The sequence below is a fragment of the Cryptomeria japonica genome, chromosome 3, assembly GCF_030272615.1.
Source record: "Cryptomeria japonica chromosome 3, Sugi_1.0, whole genome shotgun sequence".
NCBI lineage: Eukaryota > Viridiplantae > Streptophyta > Pinopsida > Cupressales > Cupressaceae > Cryptomeria > Cryptomeria japonica.
In genome coordinates, this window is record NC_081407.1 from 115,352,286 (window position 1) to 115,378,948 (window position 26,663).

At 39.3% G+C, this 26,663-nt stretch overlaps 1 pseudogene; it reads left to right on the top strand.

Annotated features, from left to right (window-relative positions):
* The first annotated feature begins 21,449 nt into the window (after positions 1–21,449).
* Positions 21,450–23,338, top strand: LOC131064903 (G-type lectin S-receptor-like serine/threonine-protein kinase At1g34300; annotated as a pseudogene).
* Positions 23,339–26,663: the final 3,325 nt, after the last annotated feature.

Consider the following 26,663-nt stretch of genomic DNA (forward strand, 5'->3'; position numbering starts at 1 on the left):
TTAGTATCTCCCAGGGTCTGGCCTATGTATCACAATGGCATTCCCCAAACACTTTTGCCTTCTATGTCTCTATTTAACATTTGTCCTGTTTCAAGCTTCTCTCATATCTTCCAAAGCCTTGGATTAGGATACTCCTCCCCCTCACTCGAAACTACTCAGACTCTTCTCCTGTCTCCTGATGGCACATTTTCCACTGGGTTTCATCTTGTTGGCATCAACGCATATGGTTTCGGTGTATGGTACACTAATACAACCAAATCCCCCACACTTGTATGGATGGCCAACAGAGATCAACCCGTTAATGGAAGGAATTCCCATCTCCATCTTCTAAAAGATGGGGACCTAGTCCTAATCAATGCCAATGCAAGCGCCATATGAAGAACCAGCACCAGAGGTCTCTCTGTCAACGCTGCTGCTCTTCTTAACACAGAAAATCTTGTGCTACGCAGCTCTTTTGAAAAAATACTTTGGCAAAGCTTTGATTCTCCTACTGATACGCTCCTTCCAGGTCAATGTAACGTCCTAAAATTGTGACACCTGCAATTTCGACTACATTTGGGTCTTCACAATGGCGATGCAACACTGAACCTGAATGGAGACCCTGAAACTTGTTCATGACACCGAAAACTACATTTTTCTGCACCTTGGCATGATCCCTCCTTGCACCCTGCTGTCCTGGGAGGTGGGACCATGGTGCCTAGCGCCTTGGTCCTTCAGGATGAGGGCGCCCAATGCCCTGGTCCCCCAAGACCATGGCACCCAGCGCCCTGGTCCCTGGCCCTATTTTGGGCCCGGTCTCTTTTGGGCCTCAGGTCTTTATGTTTGCAATTCGGGAAATAATGTTTCCTAGTCGGCCTAAGGTCGGAAAAATCAGTCTATCAACCCTAATTGACAAGTATATAAACTACATTTCCCCTCTCAGAAAGGGTAGATGAGAAAAGGGAAGGACATATGTGTGCAAGACACGGAAGCGATATTAAAACACTCAAACATTCAAGCATTCAAGCATTCAAGCATTCCTTCAAGCAATTGAGCATTCTAAGTCTCCATTCAAGGCTAAGTGTTGCATTCAAGACAAGGATTCAACCATTGAAGAGGAGATCACTTACAACAAACAAAATACAACAACATTTACACCTTTGCATGTAAGAATACAAACATTCTTACAACAAGGTATCAGTACTTTATTACATTACAAACATTTACATTTACAGCATTCTCATTTCTTGGTTAATTCCAAAACCGGGGTTTGACCTAAGGGCAAACCCCTAATCCCTAACCCCCCAATCGTCCTCTCTTTTCTGTGTGTAGGTTGCAGGTACGCGGCTGTAATTGAAGATCTGGAATCCTTGTGCAGAGACGAACAGATCCCCCTTCATTTCGCGGATTTTTCGGAGGACCATGTGCACGCCGGGTGCCATCATCTCGTCAACTTTCGCTCAAATTTGCAGGACAGCGTCGTCTCGACATTTTACTACTAATTCCAGTTCCACAGCTTCATCCTATATTCCTATCTCTGTTTATAAGTGAATCTTTCTCACTTTACATGCATTCCTAGCTCAATCCTTCTATCTACATTCTTTACAAAAGAGGGTAGCCTTGCTGTCTTAACCCTTGAAACTCATTTAGAATCCAATATTACATTGTGTGGGATTGGATCTTGTGGGTTTCAACCCCTCTTTTGAATGTAAAGTCTCCCCTAAGTGAAAACCGTCAATCCTAGTGACCTCCTTTCTCCTTGGAGTTGGGGAGGGGAGAACAACTAGGGTTCGATCGCTTTTCCACTTTACATTTTGGTGAACCCGACGTGAACATCCTTTCTGATTATTCATGGTTAGATCTGAAAATTGGATGCCTTGATTACATTTCCATGTTTGATCTTTTACAAATTTTAGAGGTTAATTGCATAAAAACCCTAAATTTTCTTTTTAGTAATTGAGCTTGCGAAATGTTTAATTGTTAATGCTTGTTTCAGATCTACCCTTCTGTTACAAATTGTCAATTCAATTTGTGCTTTAATTCTGAAAATTAAGTGATTAAGTGTCAAAACCCTAATTTTTGAAACCCTCTTGATTCAACCTTTGACTGATAATTTCACTGATCAAAACATCTCCAAATCGGCTGTAACTTTGGATTCCGCAACAAAATCATAATATCTTTCATCTCTGAAAATTTTGAAAAAGGTTGCGAGGACTGTGTGCACCCCGAGCGCCATCGTCCCCGACATTTTTTCTGAAATTTCGGGAGCTAGATCTTACTGCATTTTTCTGCTAAAATCCAGAATCTTGGCTGATTTCATCAATTCTAACACTTTCAAAATTAAGGTCAAAGTTGGTCTTGTGATTGCTTGGATTAAGGCTTCTAATCATTCAAAAATTGTTGAAATTGAAATTTTGTGTCAAAATTGTGTTTCTTACTGTCCTAAATCTAAAAAGTGTGTCGGGATTCATTCGAAATTTCAGTGCTTTATTCAAATTCTTGCAATTTGTGACTTTTGAAATTAAGTGTTTAATTGCAACAACTTTGATTTCCGCTCTCAAAATCAAATTTTGCATGAAATTGAGTCAACTTTTAAATTTCAAAGCTTGCATTGCTCTTAGTATTCCCTCTAAAATCATAAAATTCAAAATTTCAGTTTCCCTCTCTTTTTCAAAATTCAAATTTTGCATTTTTCAACAATCTTGGTAGGGTTCAATTTTGAGATTGCAACTTTAATTTGGCCTATCTACAGATCGTAAAATCACTCAATTTTTTCAGATTAGCTTTAAAATCATCATAACTTTCATCCCTGAAAATTTCGAAAAAAGTTGCGAGAACCGTGTGCACTCCGTTCGCCACGGTCCCTAACATTTTTTTCAAAATTTCGGGAGATTGTCGTGATTGCATTTAACAGCCTAAATCTATGAGATTGGCTGATTTTATTGAAATTTGCAACCTCTAAATTCAAAATCTTCTCTCTAGTGCATGAGTTTTACAACAATAAGCCCTACTTACACTATTCCCATTAGACGAAGCTGTAGAATTAAGTCTTTCCAAGGTTTAATTACCGAGGAGATGGAACCTAATTTGAATGGCCTTTTTAACGAGGACACAGGTAATTCCTCTAATCCTCTTAATGATGAAGAAGCTCTCCATGAGGTTTCTGTAGAACAACTTTCGAAATTAGATAACCAATTTGACGATTTTCAGCAATGGATGTCTCAAGAATACCCCGATAGTCAAGCTCTTTCCTTAATTGAGGGTCTAAAATGTATGGTTCAAAGTGATAAGAATGGAATTGATATCTTGCGTGGTATTGCACACATTGTGGATTCGAATGTGATGCCTATGAAGAGTTGCGCTGAAACTTTAGGTTATACACAACCTCCTACTCAAGTCAATCATTCTATTCCTTTGACAACTGCTATTGCTAGTATACCTACTTTTACATCAAACATAATGACTAATTCAATACAAGATATTCCTCCTATGATCACCAGTCATGGGGGCAATCCTTCTTCTTCAATCAACCCTCTTCCTTCATTCAATCCGACTTCTTCATTCATTCCTTCAATGAGTGTCCCTATTACATCTCCACAGATGAACATGACGCAAGGGGGCAATTCATTCAACCATTCCATTCATCCTTGTAGTGTTCCTTTTTTCCAATCATCTCCTATGACTAACCATCATAGTGTCCCGCCACCTTACTCTCAATCAATACCTTCTTTCAATAACATAATACCTCCATCACAATCTAACACGTCTAATATGAACTCCTCGACTGAAGCGACCATTAACAATCTTGCACAAACTGTATCATATGACAAGGTGGGCTCCGCTGCACTGAATAGTATCCTGAAATCGACAAAGTGACGAATACAAGTGTCACTTTCGAAGTATATACTCTTGTTTGTTATTTTTACTTCTTGAAACCCTAATTTTCCTTCTATCATTCATCTTATCATAACTTGAGTTTGGGAGATGCGATTTTCGAGCCGTTTGTTGCATTGGAATCGTATTTTCCTTCTCCTAGTCTTGGGATGTTCCAAAAAGTGCTCTGATGAAGCCTATTTAGTGAACACCCCTCATCAACACTCTATTACACAATTTGTCGCAAGTAAACATGCTACCCTGTTTCACCTCCCTAAATAAGCAAGTCGAAACAGGGGGGGGGCATATAGCTACTCACAGATTTCATCACTTTCCCTAGTAAGCATTAGGTGATTTTGTGATCTAACGTTTGTTTTGTAGGGTGCGGTTCCTAACTGTGTACTGCAGATACCGCTGGGGGCTTCATCCGACGACTTATGGATATATCATTTTTCAAATAATGTTTACTTTTCTGTACTTTAGCTTGCATATGCATGTAGTACTCATATGACCACTAAAGTGGGGGCTAAATGTAGCGTCGTAAATTGTACACACTCGCTAAGGTGGTACAATTTCACACCTAGTTTAGCACCCGCCTTAGTGCATTTTGCATTCTGCATTGCATTTCTCCTTAAGCACTTAATTAATCAAATTAATTAGGTCTAAGGTCTTATTTCATCATTCTCTACATCATAAAGTTGGGCCCTTTCACTAAACCGCGCCCTTCGCATTTTATTCTTCCTATACACCACTTAATCAAAAACCCTAATTAAGTCCTATTTCGAACTTGGGGGCTTAGTTTCGGGGTCTAAACATCTCAAAATCACCTGTAACTTCGGGATTCTCTCTAAAATCATCATATCCGACGGCCCTGAAAATTTGGTGAAAAGTTGTCGGGACCATGGCGCCCGTGCAACATGGTCCTGGACATTTTTCTCAAAATTTTGGGAGCATGATCCAATCATAAAATAAAGCTTAACCCCAAGAAATTGGTGGGATATTCAATCTCTAGGTCGGCCAAAATACGAATTTACGACCTAGGGTTTCATACATAAAAGCTCTCTTTCCTCATTTGAAGGGATCCGATTTTTGTTTACAGGAACTTCATATGCAGCGAAAGGGCAGATCTTCGAATACTTCAACAACATTCAACATCATTCTATCAAGCATCTATCAAATTCATTCATTCATCCAATTAGGGCTTGGAAGACATTGAAGAACAATAGGAGATTACCGACTGAAGATTGGCTTGTACTCCTCCCTTGAGGGTTGGGTATGATTTCATATTGTTTTCATGTCCTTACATAAGCTTTGATATATCATTTATTCATGCTTTAGATCACATTGCATCTTGATTTAGAGCATTTGCATTATCATTTACAAGCAATTAGGGTTTACTTTCTAGGTTGCTCTAGTTTGCTTTCTTGCATTTTGGACCTTGCACACACACTAGGTCTGCACACACAATACATTTTACAAAACAACTTGGCTATTCGTGGAGGTGGAAATCACCGAAGCGGGGTTTTGACTAAGGCAAAACCCTATATAGCCGCCCTCCCCCTTTTCAGACATTACTGCAGGTTTTGGGATTCAGACGACGTCGCGGGACACAGATCCGGAAAGAGGAGACAAAGACAGAACTCTGTGTGTAATTGCAGCTCAAAAGACTGGGATAGGGGTGCTGGGCGCCCTGGTCCCTGGGACAGAGGCGCTGGGCGCCCTGGTCCTCCGGACAGACAGCTTTCGGGCAGTTTCCAGACAGTGTTTCAGGGTGCAAAACAGTGGTTTCCGGTGCAGTTTTCAGGACAGTGGCGCCCGCGCCCCCGTCCCGAACATTTTTAGTCCGATTTCGACTCCGGGTACATATCTGCATTCTTATTTTACCCTTACATTTACAGCTATTCATTGTTTAATCTCAATTCTGCAAATTTGTTACTAGTTCGTATTTACATTTTGAGGTTAGGGTTTGAACTTGTATCATTTTAGCTTTCAATTTCAACAAGGGAATAGAAATCCTAATAGATATCTCGTGGCTCTCTCTTTCACCAAAAGAAGTAGCCAATTGTGCGATATCTCTAGGCTCTTTCGTATTTCGCAATGTGTGTCAAAAGTTAGGATTAGGGTACATTGACCTAGTCTCGCTTTTTCCCCTACACATTTTGGTGAACCCGACGTGAACCTATCATTGCTTCCTCTTGCATTGCATTTGTTAGATCTAGAGCTAGATTTAGTGTGTTTTTCATTTCATTTCATTAAAAAGAAAAAAAAAAAGAAAGAACTTGTGTTTCTTTGCATTGTGTGTTTCAATTTTATGCAATCTTTTCAAAATGTCAGATTTTTATTTGCAAAATGTTCATGCATTTGATGATTATTATGAGTATAGCCAAGATGAATTAGATGAAGCTTTAGATGAGTTTTTGAACCCTAAGGATCCTAAACCTTCATTTTACCAAAAGCTCATAAACCTTGTTACTATGCCATTTAGGTGTGATGAGAAAGATAAGTCGAATGATTCCTCTCAAGGATACATTCCTATCCACTCTTCCCCTGAATCTAGTAACATGGTTGTTTTCAATAATCCCCTTTATGAGGAGATGTCTCCTTTTGAAGACAAACCTTTTAACCGATATGATTATGCTTTGTTGGATGATGCCCTTGATGACTTTGTGGCCTTGTCGAAACCTATAAACAAAAACAAGACTTCTAAGTTGGTTAACATGATAAATTTGAATGAATATAAAAAGCCTCTCTTTGAAGTCCAAGGTGCTTATCCTTCTCCCACCTTTCAAATTCCTAAGACTCCTCTCCTTACTATCCAGGGGAGGTATGATCATGATTCCTTTTGTACTCCAAATAAACCAATCATTACAGTACAAGGAAGACAACCTATAAGTCCTTACAATTATGCTAAGCAAATAACTAGAGAGAGTTATCATGTGGTTGCTCATACTTATCATACCAGAAATAATAAGCAACCTAATCCTCCTCCTGTTATTCCAGTTTCGCTTCCTAATCCTCAACCAATTCTTCCTCAAGCTCCCCGTATTTCGCAAATTATGGGTAAGGAATATGATCTCATAGAACAACTTAAAACTACCCCTACCAAAATATCCCTTTGGGATTTGATTCAAACTTCTTCCGCTCATCATGGAATGTTACAAGATGCCTTGAAAGATTTGAATGTTCCTCCACCGAATACATCTAGTAATATAGCATCTTTTGTTAACTCCGTGATGAATCCTAAACCTCAAATTGTGTTTACACAAGATGAGTTGCCTACTAGTGAAGTCCAACAACAATGTGATCCTTTGATGATTGTGGTTGTCATGAAAGACACTGCTATAAGACGAACACTAGTAGATAATGGCTCTGGCCTTAATGTGTGTAGCATCAATCTATTGCATAAGATGAATGTGGATACATCTCTTATGGAGCCTGACTCCCGTTCTATTCGTGGCTTTGACAATGTGGCTAAGACTTCATTGGGTATCATCACCTTACCTCTCACAGTGGGACCTGTTACTTTGCCTACTCCTATCCATGTTATGCCAGGAAATTTAACATACAACTTGTTATTAGGGAGGCCTTGGATTCACAGCATGCAAGCTGTCCCCTCTACATTGCATAGACAAGTTAAATTCATTTATAATAATAAGACATATACTTTGATGGGAGAAACTAATTTTCAAGCTTGTCTACAAACATCTAATTCCAAAGGAGATTCTTCTAAGCCATCTTCATCTAGTGATAACTCTTTAAACAAGAAACCTATCGATGAGTCTTCACTTTCCGATGATCAAAATCCTTTGGATGAACCCGGAACTCCTGAAGAAAATCCTTCTCGACTTGAAACTACATATAAAAAGGATTTTGATCCTGAGAAGGTTCTTGCAGAAGATGATTGGGGATCTCTTGATTTTAATCCTACCTTTGTGGGTGAATATAAGATTCCTTCTAGAGAACTTAAGGTTGAAAAGAAGGAAGAAATTGAGAACCACAAAGTTGAAAAGAAAGAAGAAACTAAAAAACAATCAACCCTGCCTGAAGCTATGAGTAATAATTTTGTGGCCGCTTCTCAAACTTCCTCTTCTCACATCTATAACTATGAAGAGTTTGATTCTTTGTCTTATGAAAAACCACCTTCCCTTCCTGAAATGGCTGATCGCTATGGTCGTGGTTTTCGCATTTTTGCTAAGCATGGGTATCAGGGAAAAGGTTGTGGTGCTAATGAACAAGGGATTAGAGTTCCTCTGGAGACTAATTTTCAACATTATGCCTTTGGACTTGGCTATAATCCCTGCAGACGTACTAAAGCCTCTAAAAGACCATGCATTAGTGTTAATGCTATCTCTACATCTTTATCAATACAACACCCTGAGTATATCGATGAGGATTCTTCGGGTGATTGTGCTCTAGATATCTTCCCTACCGACGATGCTTTAGCTGAGTTCTTGGGAGCCTATGACACTCTTCCTCGCTATCATCACAATAGGGGACTCCCTTATTGTTTGAACACTGAAGCTTATTTTGGAAAAGAGATTGATAACGATAAGATTGTGAAAGAATTCCCTTAGTTAAAGGATACTCCTCAACAAAGTAATCTCCTCATAAGTGATACCCATGATGTTAAGATGGATCCTTGCAACAAAGAAAAAATCATTAAAATTGGAAAATGTTTGGATGAAGAGGAACAGAAACAATATGAAGAACTATTGCATGAATTCCCTGAGATCTTTGCTTGGACATATTCTGACATGCCTGGTATAGATCCTAAGATTGTTACTCATAATATTGTCTTAGTTCCTGATGCTAAGCCCGTGAAACAAAAGATTCGAAAAATGAATCCTAAGATAGCTCTGCTTGTTAAAGCTGAGATTGAAAAGTTATTGGAGGCTGGATTTATCCGCCCTATTGATTATTCCCCATGGATTTCAAACATTGTCGCTGTGGCTAAACTAGATAACAAAATAAGAATGTGCACTAACTTTCGGGATCTAAATAAGGCTTCTTTAAAAGATGATTTCCCTCTTCCAAACATTGACATGATAGTTGACTCTACGGCAGGACATGCCCTCTTATCCTTCATGGATGGTTTTTCAGGCTACAATCAAATTTTCATTAACCCTCAAGATCAATACAAAACCGCTTTCACCACTCTTTGGGGTACGTTTTGTTGGATAATGATGCCTTTTGGACTTAAAAACGCTGGTGCAACTAATCAACGAGCGATGACCCTTATCTTTCATGATTATATGCATAAGATTTTAGAGGATTACGTTGATGATATTTTGGCTAAATCCTTTCTTCGCATGGATCATGTTAAAGTCCTTCGTCAAATCTTTGAAAGAATTCATAAATATCACATGCGCTTGAATCCCCGAAAATGTGTTTTTGGTGTGGATAGTGGAAAACTATTAGGATTCATAGTTTCGCATCGTGGGATTGAGGTGGACACTAAGAAAATAGATGCTATTGTTAATATGCCACCTCCTCGAAATGTCTCTCAACTTAAAAGCTTACAAGGAAAGATTCAAGCTATTCGTAGGTTTGTGTCTCAACTTGCGGATCGTACCTTTCCTTTTACTCAACTTCTCAAAAAGGATATCACCTTTCAGTGGAATGAGGATTGTCAACAAGCATTTGAAGATTTAAAAATGTATTTGGCTAGTCCTCCTATTCTTCAACCTGCCGAACCTTCTAAACCCTTTATCCTGTATACAGCTGCTTCTTCTCATGCTCTCGCAGCATTGTTAGCACAACATGATAAAGATGGTAAGGAATGTCCGGTGTATTACATAAGTCGTACCTTACTCGATTATGAGACCCGATATTCTGCGATAGAAAGACAATGCTTGGCCGTAGTGTTTGCGACTCAGAAATTGAGACATTACCTTTTAAATTCAGAAGTCCACGTCATGGTTAAGTTTGATCCGTTGAAGCATCTTTTCTCTAAAACTGATTTATCAGGACGTCTAGCTAAGTGGGTTATGTTGTTAACTGAATTTGACCTTAAATTTGTTTCACAAAGAGCAATTAAAGGACAAGCGTTGACCGATCACTTAGTGGAGGCTCCTTCACCTTTTTCATTCCCTAACCCTGAGTCCTTTCCCGATGACTTCATTCTTTCTATAGAGAAAGATGAAACTTGGGAGTTATACTTTGATGGCTCTAAGTGTCGTATGGGATTGGGGGCAGGTGTTGTTCTGGTTTCTCCTACAAAGAAACCTATTCCCTTATCATATCGTCTAAATTTCCTGTGTACCAATAACATTGCTGAGTATGAGGCTCTTATAGCAGGAATAAAAGCAGCCTTAGCTCTTAATATAAAACACATACATATCTATGGAGATTCGCAATTGATTATAAGACAAGTAACAGGAATATATCAAGTAAAACAGGACAAATTATCACAATATAAAGACCTTGCTATCTCTTTATTACAAAATTTTGATTCTTATACCATGGAACCTGTTCCTCGAAAAGATAATCGACATGCAGATGCAATGGCATGTGTGGCTTCGTTAGTATCTTTAGAGGACCCTATGGTCGATCTTAATTTCGTTATTCACAACCTTATCTCTCCAGCTATTGAAGATGATTCTAGTTTGGTAACATGTTGTGACTTTGTAGATTCAGATGAATGGTTCTCGCATATCGTAAGATATTTGACCGATGGTACCTTCCCTGATTCTGCTAATAGGAACACTAGGGCTAGAATCCGTAAGCTGTCTGCTAGATATATCATCCTTTCTAATGTCCTTTATCGAAGGGGTTATGATGGTCTTCTCCTTCGTTGTCTTAACAAGTCGGAAATCCCTATTGCCCTTGAAGAGGCACATTCGGGTGCCTGTGGGGGGCACTTTGGGGGCAAATCCCTGGTTCATAGATTGCTTCGTATGGGGTACTATTGGCAAACTATGCAGAAGGATTCCTTTTCATTTGTTAAGAAATGTCATCAATGTCAACAACACAATAATCTGATTCATGCTCCTGCCCAAGAACTCCACTCTCAAGTAGCTTCTTGGCCCTTCTCCGCATGGGGTTTGGATCTTATTGGAAAAATCTCTCCTCCTTCATCTCAAGGACACACCTTCATTATAACCGCAACGGATTACTTTATGAAGTGGGTAGAGGCTATTCCCCTTCGCTCTACTACTGCTGAAGTGATTTGTCAATTTCTTCTAGAAAACATTATTTCTCGATTTGGGATACCTTCCACTATTATCTCAGATAATGGAACATCGTTTAAGAACAAGGATGTGAAGAAATTCCTCAAGAAATATCATATCAAACATCGATTTTCTACACCGTATTACCCTCAGTCAAATGGTCAAGCCGAATCATCCAATAAGATAATTGAGCAAATTCTTCGTAAAACCGTAAATAAGCATGGTAAGGATTGGAGTAACCAGCTAATCTACGCTCTTTGGGCCTACCGAACGAGTGTACGAATTGCTACGGGAACTACTCCTTATAATCTTGTTTATGGTGCTGACGCTATTATGCCCTTAGAGTTAGAAATTCCATCACTTAGGGTTTCTCTTAAAGGTATAGTAGATGATGACTCTTATAGAGAACAACGACTTCAACAGCTTGAGATGCTTGATGAACAACGTATAAACGCTCTTGAGCATATCCAAGCGTATCACAAAACTCTACAGTGAAGCTATAATGATAAGGTCATTCAACATTCCTTCTCAGTAGGTGATTTAGTCCTTTATGAGAATCAGCGCAATGTGAATGCCTTGCCGGCCGAAAAGGGAAAATTTAGTCCTAATTGGCTTGGACCATATATCGTCATTAAGGATTATGGATCAGGTGCTTACAAAATAGCGGATATAGACGGTACGCCTCTTAAAGAACCTATCAATGCTATGCACTTGCATAGATATTATGCTTAAATTCTTCACTTCTTATCTTCTTCAACATTGGATAATATGTTAGTGTTTCTTAATTAAAGCAAAATAGAATTAAATGTTATAATGTTTGATCTATATTGCTTCGTTCCTGATAAGCATTTCTTCTTACTTTATATTTTGTCTTGAATTCATTAATGTAAATTGTAAAAGGTTTACATTTTCATTATGCTAGCATATTATACAGTGTCTTTATGTGTTAAGTAGAATCGTATCATGTTGTGTTTAAGTTCAAAATTAAATCACATTAGTTATATGATTCTTAAACTTAATGCATATTTCTTCCTTATCATCAATATCGTACTTGATTAAATATTTTAATTAAGTCACACATGTATCAATTTAATCATGGAGCATTGAGAAATCAATCACATAGAAATTAAATTCTGAACATACATGTACATTTACCAAATGTATTAGATTTAATCAAAACAAAATATACATTGTTTTAGGCATTAAAGATAACACGTTTGAGACAAAACGAGAAGCATGTATATATACATATATATGTGTGAATCGTGTACAAACATAGGTCACTATATATCCAAAATGTAACCTCTCTCCTACATCATACAATCATCTCCTATCCCTAGGACTGGTGGTTGGAGAGTGTCGACTAGATGCTCCCTCCTGATCTGGCCGTGGAGGTGGACCCATGGGTGTGTAATGCGATACAGATCGTGAGTGACTCCGTGAGGAACTCCTACGATCCCTATCCATAAGGATCGCACGATAGGTGGTAGCCTCGGTCTGAGCCGCTGCTAGATCTCGCCGCGCCTGCTGGAGATCCTCTGATAGGACTCTCTCTCTCTGCCGTGCCTGCTGGAGGTCCTCGGATAGGACTCTCTCTCTCTCCCTCCATATGTCTACCTGTACTCAGAATGGGAAAAACAAATCTTCATGCCGACCCGCGTTCCCCCGAGGCCTATAGGCAATCTGTAAGGAACTAGGGATCTGTGCTATCATGGAGATGTCTGTCATTGCCTGCTGAATCAAGGAACGCCATTCCTGCACATTAGCTGTGGCAGTAGAAATGATTTTTGGTAGTACCATTCTATATCATCAAAGTATTAATCAATCAATGTAAACCTATTATACCTGGATCTCCCTCGCGCCAGTAGGGATCATGATATGGTAGCATCTGTGACTGAGAACTGCTAGGCTCCCCTCGCTTGAATACTCTATCCACGATGGGTGTAGGTTGGACGGTACTGGTGACAGGTCTTCGTATCGCCTCCTGTTCCCCCTGTTGGGGAATAAGGGGTGGATCCAGGGCTATGGTATTGTCTCCCGAGTGGTGGGGAGCTGCATCTGACTCCTCATCATCATCTCTATCATCCTCCTCGTCGTCCTCCTCGTCATCCTCATCTTCATCCGCATCATCACCTGCATCCTCCTCGTTCTCCTCTCTATCTGCATCCTCCTCCTCCTCCTCCTTGTCACTGGGCTGATCGCCTGTAGGTGGATCAGGATCTCCCACCTCCTCATGACCCTCTCCCTCATCTGGCTCCTCTGACCTGGATCCCTCGTCCTCGTCTCAGTCTCCATGTCTCCATGGGCCTGGATAGCCTGTCGGATGATCTGGTGGAAAGATAGGACCTGGATATGATCTCATGAACCATGAAACATATCGACGCTGTGCTCCAGGCTCTGCAGAATAGTCAGTGACTACATCCTGATCTGATCCCTCTAAGTCTGTCATCTCGATATCATCCACCATCAGTCTCGCTACTGCTCTAGGTCTGGGAAGGACCCGTGAGTGTCGAGTATAGATGGGCACATCAGCTGGAACACACTGCTCTAGTCTGAACTGCCTCCGTACTCGATCAAAGTAGAAAGGGACTACGATGTGTGCATATCGTCCTCGCAATAGGCGGTTCCTCTGTAGACATGCTAACTGTCTCTCCATGCCATCCCATTTGTGCATCCGCAGGTAAGGTCTCCACACTGTCACCTCGGCTGTCAGTCTATCAATAGTCACTCTCCAATACAACAAATCTCCAAACCTCCACTCGCTGGTCAGTGGATAAGAGAACACCCTAGGTCGCTCGCTCGCTATACTCAGTGGATAGCCGACGGGCCTGGTGCATGTGAAGTGCTCTAAGATCCACACCTGCAGAAGTGTGCATGTCATCAAACTACAACCCTGTCCGAATACATACTCCTCAAGGTCGTGATAGAGATGTGCAAGCATACTCCGACCCCATGCATAAACTCTCCTATGTCTCTCCATCCCTCTGATACACCATGTGAGGCCCCCATGCATGTGTGTCCCTCGCCCATTAGGGCAGACGGCTAATGCTATGATGGCTATCATGAGACGTCTCAGAAGTGGTATCTCCCCTGTAGGATGTAAGAGCCAGCTGACCATGATACGACCTCTCGTCCCGCTCGGCATGACTCTCCCTATGCAATACATCTGCTCCCTCTGATGATCCTCTACTACCCGATCAGCCGCATATGTGACTGTTGCTCCTCTGATAGGAAGACGCAGTATACGGTACACATCCTCGAGTGTGACCGTCAGCTCTCCTACCGGAAGGTGAAAGGTACAGGTGTCAGGATCCCATCTCTCCATTAGTGCCATCAGCATCGCAGGATGAAATCGAATGGCCGGCATAAGAATCATGTACCACAATCCTACTATCGATAGGGTGTCTCTCTCTGACTGAGTCAGCTGTGGAATCTGGTCTCGCAAAGTGCGAAGAATGTGTCCCGCTGTATGCTCTCTCATGTACGGGAGACCCTGCAAAACAAAAACATGACCATAATCAGTACTCAATCATCGAAATCGCAAATGCAAACTATTGAACATTGAATGCTTGCCTTGTAACCCCTCGCCAGGCCCTGATTGGGGACCATGGCGCCCCTGTCAGGGACCATGGCGCCCTGGGGGGACCAGGGCACCCTAGGTGGGCCTCGGTCGGCATTCAAAGTCTGCATTCGATCACGGAAAAGTCAAACATGCGAGAAATCAAAAGTCAAACATTCAGTCAACTCACCTCATCCAGTGGCTCATCGTCGATCACGGCCTGGCGCAGGATCTCGATCCTCGTGGGACGCTCTGGTCGTCGTGAAGGCATGATGACTAGGTGGGCTCCGCTGCACTGAATAGTATCCTGAAATCGACAAAGTGACGAATACAAGTGTCACTTTCGAAGTATATACTCTCGTTTGTTATTTTTACTTCTTGAAACCCTAATTTTCCTTCTATCATTCATTTTACCATAACTTGAGTTTGGGAGATGCGATTTTCGAGCCGTTTGTTGCGTTGGAATCATATTTTCCTTCTCCTACTCTTGGGATGTTCCAAAAAGTGCTCTGATGAAGCCTATTTAGTGAACACCCCTCATCAACACTCTATTACACAATTTGTCGCAAGTAAACATGCTACCCTGTTTCACCTCCCTAAATAAGCAAGTCGAAACAGGGGGGTGCATATAGCTACTCACAGATTTCATCACTTTGCCTAGTAAGCATTAGGTGATTTTGTGATCTAACGTTTGTTTTGTAGGGTGCGGTTCCTAACTGTGTACTGCAGATACCGCTGGGGGCTTCGTCCGACGACTTATGGATATATCATTTTTCAAATAATGTTTACTTTTCTGTACTTTAGCTTGCATATGCACGTAGTACTCATATGACAGCTAAAGTGGGGGCTAAATGTAGCGTCATAAATTGTACGCACTCGCTAAGGTGGTACAATTTCACACCGAGTTTAGCACCCGCCTTAGTGCATTTTGCATTCTGCATTGCATTTCTCCTTAAGCACTTAATTAATCAAATTAATTAGGTCTAAGGTCTTATTTCATCATTCTCTACATCATAAAGTTGGCCCCTTTCACTAAAGCGCGCACTTCGCATTTTATTCTTCCTATACACCACTTAATCAAAAACCCTAATTAAGTCCTATTTCGAACTTGGGGGCTTAGTTTCGGGGTCTAAACATCTCGAAATCACCTGTAACTTCGGGATTCTCTCTAAAATCATCATATCCGACGGCCCTGAAAATTTGGTGAAAAGTTGTCGGGACCATGGCGCCCATGCAACATGGTCCCGGACATTTTTCCCAAAATTTTGGGAGCACGATCCAATCATAAAATAAAGCTTAACCCCAAGAAATTGGTGGGATATTCAATCTCTAGGTCGGCCAAAATACGAATTTATGACCTAGGGTTTCATACATAAAAGCTCTCTTTCCTCATTTGAAGGGATCCGATTTTTGTTTACAGGAACTTCATATGCAGCGAAAGGGCAGATCTTTGAAGACTTCAACAACATTCAACATCATTCTATCAAGCATCTATCAAATTCATTCATTCATCCAATTAGGGCTTGGAAGACATTGAAGAACAATAGGAGATTACTGACTGAAGATTGGCTTGTACTCCTCCCTTGAGGGTTGGGTATGATTTCATATTGTTTTCATGTCCTTACATAAGCTTTGATATATCATTTATTCATGCTTTAGGTCACATTGCATCTTGATTTAGAGCATTTGCATTATCATTTACAAGCAATTAGGGTTTACTTTCTAGGTTGCTCTAGTTTGCTTTCTTGCATTTTGGACCTTGCACACACACTAGGTCTGCACACACAATACATTTTACAAAACAACTTGGCTATTCGTGGAGGTGGAAATCACCGAAGCGGGGGTTTGACTAAGGCAAAACCCTATATAGCCGCCCTCCCCCTTTTCAGACATTACTGCAGGTTTCGGGATTCGGGCGATGCCGCGGGACACAGATCCGGAAAGAGGAGACAAAGACAGAACTCTGTGTGCAATTGCAGCTCAGAAGACTAGGACAGGGGTGCTGGGCGCCCTGGTCCCTGGGACAGAGGTGCTGGGCGCCCTGGTCCTCCGGACAGACAGCTTTCCGGCAGTTTCCAGACAGTGTTTCAGGGTGCAGAATAGTGGTTTCCGGTGTAGTTTTCAGGATAGTGGCGCCCGCGCCCCCATCCCGAACATTTTTAGTCCGATTTCGACTCCGGGTACATATCTGCATTCTTATTTTACCCTTACATTTACAGCTGTTCATTGTTTAATCTCAATTCTGCAAATTTGTTACTAGTTCGTATTTACATTTTGAGGTTAGGGTTTGAACTTGTATCATTTTAGCTTTCAATTTCAACAAGGGAATAGAAATCCTAATAGATATCCCGTGGCTCTCTCTTTCACCAAAAGAAGTAGCCAATTGTGCGATATCTCTAGGCTCTTTCGTATTCCGCAATGTGTGTCAAAAGTTAGGATTAGGGTACATTGACCTAGTCTCGCTTTTTCCCCTACACAATGGTATTGCTTGTTGCCTTCTTATTCTTTTACTTCTTTCGAACAACTTGCAAATGTTTTTATTCAATAATTTCAAAACAATATAAGTCCTAAAGTTACTTTGATTGATTTAATGCATTGTAAACAAGGTGTTAAAGAAAAAGTGATTGATTTCATTGGTAGATATAAGCATTTGTATGCTCAAATCTCTTTTCCAGTGCCTGACAATGATATTCAAAGAATCTTTATTTCTAATTTACAAAAAGATATTAGAGAAAAACTTCTGTTTTCTGAGTTTACTTCTTTCCAACAGTTGTGTGCAACTCTTCACAATTATCAACTGACTGTGAGTCAAATGGAACAAGCAAATCCTATGGCTCTGAGTGATAAGGGTGATAGTAGTCAACAACCATTTGGAAAGTTTAAACCGAACAGAGAGTCCGTTAAGTTCAATGAAAACATCATCAACAACAATGTGAATGCAGCATCAGGTGTGCCTCCTATTTCTAAGTTTTTCAGGAAAGAAAGAAAGTTTACTCCTTTGAATGAATCATTGCATAGTATTATGAATAAGTTATTGGAACAAAATGTGCTTACTCTCCCTCCTATAAAGCAAATAGATACTACAAAGATTAATTCACCCTATTTTGATAACAAATCTTTTTGTCAATTTCATCGTCAACCTGGGCATGATACTGAAAAATGTTTTGCTTTAAAGGGTAAAATTTAAGATTTGATTGATAATAGTACTATCTCTATTTCTGGTGTGAATGATAAAGGCAACACATCTGTAGCTCCTCCTAACCAAAATCTTAAGATTTTTACTGATCCATTACCTTCTCATACCTCTAATGTGATTGAGACTAATGATTCCTCTTTCTCATCTGATGGTCTTGTGTCTATGACTCCGAATGTGATTAACTTTGTAGAGCAGTAGAAACTCCCTAAAGAACCTTCCATCACATTTGATTCTAGTGAAACTATTAGGGCACCTGATGGTCCTTTATATATAGTTGCAAAAGTCAAGAATACACCTTGCCGTGGAGTGCTTATTGATCCTTCTTGCATGGTTAATGTTATTACTGAAGAATTTCTTTTTACTTTACAATTCAATCAAGTGATCTATGACAAAACAAATGTGGTTGTGAAATTATTTGATGCATTTTCTTCTCCTGCAATTGGTTCTATTACATTACCTATTAAAGTTCATAACAAATCCCGTGATGTGAACTTTGCTATTATTCCATCGTCCGAACAATTTCGTGTGAAGCTAGGCTATCCTTGGCTATCTTCCATGAAAGCTATTGCTTCTCCTATTCACAAGTGTTTGAAATTTCCCCATAATGGTGAAGTTGTTACTGTCAATCATAGTCTCTTTAAACTAGCTGAAAGAACTTCTAGCGTTCCTATTGATTATTTTTGGCCTAAACAATTCCAATCTCTTCCACCACGAAGTGATCATCTTTTCAAATCTTATCAAAAGTGGAAAATGGATATGATCCTATCTCTAAGTGAACCTAGAACACCCAAACTTGATATTCCTATCATTCTTGAGAAGGAAGTTCTTCCTTTGAAAGATAAAACTAATGTTTTTCCTCAAGAAGATTCCCAACCCATTCCTATGGATGTGACTATGTCTATGTCTAATAAACTTTCTAAAAGTAGACCTATACCTCCTCATTATGATGGACTTGGTCTCCTTCCTAAACCAAATATTCCTCCTTTATATGGAGCAGTTCCTCCTCCTTCCTCTTATAGAGAGAAGAGACCTTCCTCTTCTCCTATTATCCAACCTAAGAAACCACAACCTAAACACCCAAGTGATAAGGATGAGAACATTCCTCCTCCTCAATCTTCTCAAATTCCTACTAAGACTAGATGAAATCATTCTACGCATGAACGTCGACGAAAGCGTCGTCTTAGAGCTCAGGCAGCTGCTTCTCAAACTTTGCAATCTCCAAAAACACCTTAAGCTAGTATTATTCCATTTTCTCCTCAACCGAAAATTGAGCCAAAATCTCCTAAACATAAGATGCATGATGGTCTTGATCCTATGCGAGTTAAAGATCCTATTTTTATAAATCTTGATGATGATATAGATGAAAATGTTATTCATGATGAAAATGTTACTTCTTTTGCTTCTGATAGTGAATATGAATTTGTTGATATTGATAACCATTTATCTAACGAATTTTCTAAAGCACTTATCCTAGCTCCTAGACAAGAACAACGTGGCTTGGAACATGAACGTAGCCCTTGTTTGGGATCTTGTGATAGCTCCATCTGCTGTGTTGGATGTTCCTCCTCTAGCGTGTTTCCTGCCTTCCCGAAATATTGATCAGCAAGATCGGGGGGTGGATGACGTGCTAGACTAGTTCATTAGCATAGCAGATTCTCTCCTCCTCTCTTTTGTTACTTCTTCTATGTGTTATTCTCATTCTTCTATTTGTTGTCCTTAGTGTTGTCTACTTGAGGACGATGCAAAGCATTGAGATCTCTTTTGGTCTCTCTCATGTTGACTCAAAAGACACATGTGTTCCCTTCTTCCAGGTGACCTTCCTTGATTGGGGAATGAAGAACAATTATGCATACATACATATGATATACATGAATTATCATACAGCATACTGACCCCGAGGAAAGCGAAGTCACCTCATGCTTTGTGTTTTGTGTCTATTATCCTTGGGTTTATCTCACACTTGGGGGCTAAATCTTTGTGATAACATACTCCTTTCCCTTCTCATTTTTTATGTGTATCACTACCTTAAAGCAATCACCCCCGTTGAGGCGTGTGCGATCACTTTAATGTAGGGGGCATACACTCCGTCCATATCTCTTCAAGATACTTGAAAACTTCTTGGCGAACTTAGCTTTGCCTTGAAAATTCTTGGTATTTTTCTTGCATGACTCATAGTGAGGGAACCTTACTACTGATAGTCATGGTTCTCCTTCGTGATCTTCCCTTTTACTTTGAGAATCGAAGTCATAAGATCCTTAGTCCACTGGGGGCTTGGTGTGTCTTGCCTCCTTGACGTGGTGAAAGTCTTTCAATGTTGGTTCCGTGTACTTTACCGAAAGTATGGGCGTACGCTTATACTCCCGCTAAAGTGGGGGCTAAATGTAACGTCCTAAAATTGCAACACTTGCAATTTCGACTGCATTTGGGTCTTCATGATGGCGATGCAACACTGAACCTGAATGGAGACCCCAAAACTTGTTCATGACACCGAAAACTGCATTTTTCTGCACCTTGGCATACTCCCTCCTTGCACCCTGCTGTCCTAGGAGGTGGGACCATGGCGCCCAGCGCCCTGGTCCCCCAGGACCATGGCGCCCAGTGCCCTGGTCCCTGGCCCTATTTTGGGCCCGGTCTCTTTTGGGCCTCGGGTCTTTATGTTTGCAATTCGGGAAATAATGTTTCCTGGTCGGCCTAAGGTCGGAAAAATCAGTCTATCAACCCTAATTGACAAGTATATAAACTACATTTCCCCTCTCAGAAAGGGTAGATGAAAAAAGGGAAGGATATATGTGTGCAAGACGCGGAAGCGATATTAAAACACTCAAACATTCAAGCATTCAAGCATTCAAGCATTCCTTCAAGCAATTGAGCATTCTAAGTCTCCATTCAAGGCTAAGTGTTGCATTCAAGACAAGGATTCAACCATTGAAGAGGAGATCACTTACAACATACAACATACAACATACAACAACATTTACACCTTCGCATGTAAGAATACAAACATTCTTACAACAAGGTATCAGTACTTTATTACATTACAAACATTTACATTTACAGCACTCTCATTTCTTGGTTAATTCCAAAACCGGGGTTTGACCTAAGGGCAAACCCCTAATCCCTAACCCCCCAATCGTCCTCTCTTTTCTGTGTGTAGGTTGCAGGTACGCGGCTGTAATTGAAGATCTGGAATCCTTGTGTAGAGACGAATAGATCCCCCTTCGTTTTGCAGATTTTTCGGAGGACTGTGTGCACGCCGGGCGCGATCGTCCCATCAACTTTTGCTCAAATTTGCAGGATAGCGCCGTCTCGACATTTTACTGCTAATTCCAGGTCCGCAGCTTCATCCTATATTCCTATCTCTGTTTATAAGTGAATCTTTCTCACTTTACATGCATTCCTAGCTCAATCCTTCTATCTACATTCTTTACAAAAGAGGGTAGCCTTGCTGTCTTAACCCTTGAAACTCATTTAGAATCCAATCTTACATTGTGTGGAATTGGATCTTGTGGGTTTCAACCCCTCTTTTGAATGTAAAGTCTCCCCTAAGTGAAAACTGTCAATCCTAGTGACCTCCTTTCTCCTTGGAGTTGGGGAGGGGAGAACAACTAGGGTTCGATCGCTTTTTCCGATTTACAGTCAGTATTTCACCGAGGATACAGAGCTGGTCTCCAAAATGGATGATTTCACCTACAAATCTGGGTATCATAGTTTCTTCATCAACGATGAAAACTATCTTGCCCTTATCTATCGAAGTTCCACTGTGTCCATCATATATTGGCCAAGCCATTGGTTGAATGCGTTTCAGAACGGCAGAACTACTTATAACGTCAGCCGAATAGCATTTCTCGACAGATTGGGAAGATTCAATTCAAGCGATGGGTTCCATTTTAATGCTTCAGACTTTGGAGAGGGCCCCAAGACTAAGAGAAGACTGACTATGGATGTGGATGGTCATCTGAGGCTGTATAGCTTTGATCCACAGTATAGAATCTGGAATATTACTTGGATGGCAGTTGCAGAGCACTGCAGGGTTCATGGTCTGTGTGGGCTAAATGGTTTTGCATATTTACACCATAGCCTACCTGTGTGTGTCCCCCGGGTTTTGAAATGGTTGATTCAAAAGACTGGTTCAAAGGCTGCCAGATGATCCACAAACTTTCCTGCAACCCAAATACTACTCAGTTTGTGAGGCTCCAATACACAGATTACTATGGCTCTGATAATTCTGGATATGGGGACGGTAAGTCGCTGGAAGAGTGCAGGAAAAGCTGCTTGGATGATTGTGATTGTCTAGGATTTGGGTACAGACTTACTGGAACAGGACAGTGTTTTTTAAAGTTTCTGCTCGTCAATGGATATCAATCTCCAGGAGTAATAAATGACATGCATGTTAAAATATCCATCAACGATTCTTCAGCAATTAGGGTTCCCTCCATGTCAAGCTCATCACTATATTGCTCAAACCAAACACAACCGGCCCAAGACAATAATTCTTTCACAGTTCCAAGGAGAAAAAGAGAAGAGTTAATTGTTCCCCTGGCATCATTTGCTTCTACTATTGGATTTGTAGAGATTGTTTGCATGGCACTCGGATGGTGGATTCTGTTCAGAAATTTTGACAGGACTGAAAAGGTTTACTTTTCCTGAACTGAGAGAAGCGACGAGCAATTTTACAGACATGGTGGGAAAAGGAGGGTTTGGGTCAGTCTACAAAGGCCGCCTTCGACCAGAAAACAAAGTTGTCGCAGTGAAACGATTGGAAGGAGTGTCTCAAGGCGAAGATGAATTCTGGGCAGAGGTGAGTATGATTTGCAGAGTTAATCATATGAATTTGGTTCGCATGTTCGGGTTCTGTGCAGAGGGAAAGCATAGGCTGCTGGTTTATCAGTATGTGGAGAATGGTTCTCTGGATAAGTTCCTCTTCACCCACAACAGTAACAGTTCCAGTTCCAGTTCCATGGTTTTGGATTGGAAGAAACGGCTACAAATTGCTGTGGGCGACGCCAAAGGGTTGGCTTATCTGCATGAGGAATGCTTGGAGTGGATTCTGCACTGCAACGTGAAGCCCCAGACATTCTTCTGGACGACAAGTTTGGAGCCAAAGAGTCGGACTTCGAACTGGCAAAGCTGGTAGACAGTGGGCATGACAGAGATCGCACGCTCACTTTTTCGACGATTCGAGGAACGCGAGGATATCTGGCACCCGAGTGGACGATGAATCTTCCTATTACGGCGAAGGCAGATGTTTACAGTTTTGGCATTGTTCTGTTGGAATTAGTGAGCGGGCGAGACGCTGAAAAATTCAATATGCCTGAGTCAGGGCTTACTTTTGTGCGATGGGTAGATGAGAATATAAAAGCAGGAAAATGGATGAACGAGGTTGTGGATGCCAAGCTGGCAGACGCAGGTGAGATGAATAGTGAGGAGGTGGAAATAATGTTGAACACGGCACTGCTATGCGTAAAGCAGGAGCGGAATCAGCGGCCTTCCATGGGTGAGATTGTTGAGATGTTAACGGGAGTTGGGGCCATCACCAGTGAGACAGGGAATGGAGTGGAGTAGACTGACTTCTTGGAAAATGTAAAACCAAGAAGTAACCTTACTGCAATCGGAAAAGGCGCAGCTACAACATTGAATATTTGAAGACTTCTTTATGAACCTCTCAGTTTTCAAAGGTTATCTTGTCATTAGTGTATGCAGTCGCCCATGTTCTACATAGAAGACTTTCTCGCCCATGTAGCTAATCTTCAATATTGTTTTATAATGGAGGAGGTTGTTTAGGCAGCATCTTTCGTTTTCATGTAAGAGCAAGACCTCCATTTTAAGCGATAGTAGGTCCATTTTAAGTCTGTTCTCTTTGTAAGAGTAGTAGTTCTATTTTCTGTAGGTGCAGTTTTATTTGTAAGAGCAATAGTCTTATATTTTCTTGTACTGTGTAATTTCTTTGTGTAATGGAAAGAGCTGAGATGTTTTTCATCTGAATCTATTTATCTAAGCTGAATGATCTATATATCTATTTGAGTGTTTAATTTTTTCCTAAGTTCTTAATAAAAAGAGTTGAAGCTCTATATTGATTAGTGAAGTATGTGTCAATTGTTTTCTGTATTATCTATCCTTTGTTTTTCCTTTATCTAGTATCTAAGCCATAAGTTAATGAATTTTTTTTTGGTAAAAAGTCTTACAAATCTGCGGATTTTTTAATTCAATGGCAGTAATATGAATAATGAAAGCTCTTATTTAGCTCTCAAGATATATGGGAGTTTGTGGAGAAAAGGTTTTTTTAACCTAAAATGGATTCCAAAGCTCTTTCTACATCTTTCAAGTAGTGCATGAGAGCATCTTTCCAAGGGGTGTAGCAGGAACAAAATCAAAGCAAGCATGGGACATCCTTCAAACCGCATATCAAGGTATGGCTAAGATAAAAAATGCAAAAGATATAAATATTTGAGAGATATTTTGAAACTATGTAAATGAATTTTTATTTATTTTTTATTCAAGTTATTGGTCAAGTTAATTAAATTAGTTCTTTAAGAGAGAATCTTGAGGATAGAAAAGTAGTTGAAAAGATTCTAAGGACCCTACCTATAACATTTGAATATATTGTTGTGGCTATAGAAGAAACCAAAAATCTTTCATTTTTTTATGTACACGAGCTTCATTCCTCTCTAGTTTCTCATGAGCACATGCTTAGTCTTTCTTCTAGCTCTTCTTTGGAGTATTCTTTAAAGTCACAAGTCTCAATTTCTATAAAGGTGGAAGAAATTTCTATAAAGGTGGAAGAACCAACTTGACAAATTGAAGTGGAAGAGGTAGCAATCAAATTCTAAATCTAAATCTATCTCAAAGACAAAGGTATTTAAAAATATCAAGTTCAGTGTCACTAATGCAAAAGATATGGTCATTATGCAATTAAATGCATAAAAATATAGTTTGATTTCAATAAACAAACTGCAAATCTGTTTAAAGAAAATCAAAATCAGGGTAGTATTTTCATCACATGCAATATTGCTCAAGAAAGTCCAATAGATCTTTAGTTTTAAAATTTTAGTTGTAGTAATCATATGACAAGTAATTTAGAAATGCTTTCTAGTTTGGATAAGTCTATTAATTCATATGTTATGTTGGGAAAAAATAATAAAGTGTCCATAATGGAATAAGACAATGTTAATATTCTAACTAAATAAGCAGAGATAAAGATTATTTCATCTGTTTACTTTGTTCCTAGTTTAAATCATAACTAGATGCACAAGATGCTACAAAATTCATTATGGGCTAAGCACATCAAGATGGGGGACCAAAAAGTTGCCACTTAACTTTTGTTCCCCTATTCAAGCATAACATGAGTGTATTATAACATGCTACCTTTTTAACACTCTTGTAGTAAGGCTTTGAGTGTCCAAGCCTTAGGCTTAGGATATGTGTGTAGTATCATGGTAGGTCAAACTAGGCCCTTAATTGGTGATAAAAATTCAGAGAAACAAAGTTAGACAACTTGACATCAAAATTTGAATTGATTATCAACATAATTTGAAAAATATGTAAAAATAAAATTTGTAGAGAATTTAATGTAGTTTCTAAGCTACTAATTGTTTTCTGAAAAAAATCAAATATATTTGGTAAAAATTTGAACTTTATTTGCAATAGAAATAAAATTTTAGGAAAAAAGATAAAAAACAAGTATATGTTTGACCAACTTAGTACAACAAAATTATAATATTTTTTTATGCCACTTTAATATAAGTAGAAGACTCATGCCCGAATGTGATACATTTTTTTGTAATGTTTTGTGAAGTAAATAATTAGTTACGGATTTTTTACTAGAACATTTTAGATATATAAAAACTCGTATGTTCGACCACCATAACTTGATCAAAACTTTATGAAATTCAATTTTTTTTCAATCTTATAGTATGTGAAGATTCTTTTGAATCTAAAAAATGTTAAACTATTTGAAAGTTATAGATGTTTTTGAATCAACCTATCAATTAAAACTTTAGACATAATGTATGTAAAAAATCAATAATAATTATTTATTAAATTCAAAATAAGGCATAATTTAAATTGATGGAAAGTTAACATTTTCCTTAATAAACCTTTTTCGTTTCATCAAGGTTGAGTAAAAAAAATAGTCATCAACCACATGGGTGAAGTCTGGAAAACAAAGGAAAATTTCTTTAACACATTTTTTGTGTTGACTTTCTAGGTTTCACACATCAAAGCAAAATCCAAAAGAAATCTTGAGGCAAATCCGAAGAATGCAGTTTTGTGTCAAAAAAATGGATATTTGATAATATCGGATATCTGATCCTCATGGACATTTGTTACTATCTCCTTTTTTATTAAGTTTTAAGTTTATTTAATATAATAAAGTTTTTCATTTTAACTATATATTTTGATAACTATTTTTTTAGTCTATAATGTATAATATATTGTAATCTCTTATGTAGTTATATATAATATTTAATATTAATACACATTATATATTTTTTATTTAATACATATAATATGTGTGAGGTAGGAAATAGGCATAGGCATCAAAGCACAATAGTTAGGGAACCACAAACCTAACAATGCAATGAAAATAAAGTCCTATCACACTCAATAGAAGAATTGAAAATAAGATGTAAATTAAAAATGCAAACCAACAAAAGCATCTCCTTCAATTGGCCTCCATTGTTTTTCTTTCTCCTTCAAATTTGTGGATGCTATCTACAAATGCAAGTGATTAAAAGCAAGTTTGATTGCAAGAAGATGTATTCAAAAGTGAGAGCATAAGAATACTCAAAATCTGGTTGAAATTGAATGAGAAAAGAGTCCAATTTATAGGAAAATTGTGGATTGGTTGGATGACTAAGATTGATTTGAGATTGAAAGTAATTAATGGACA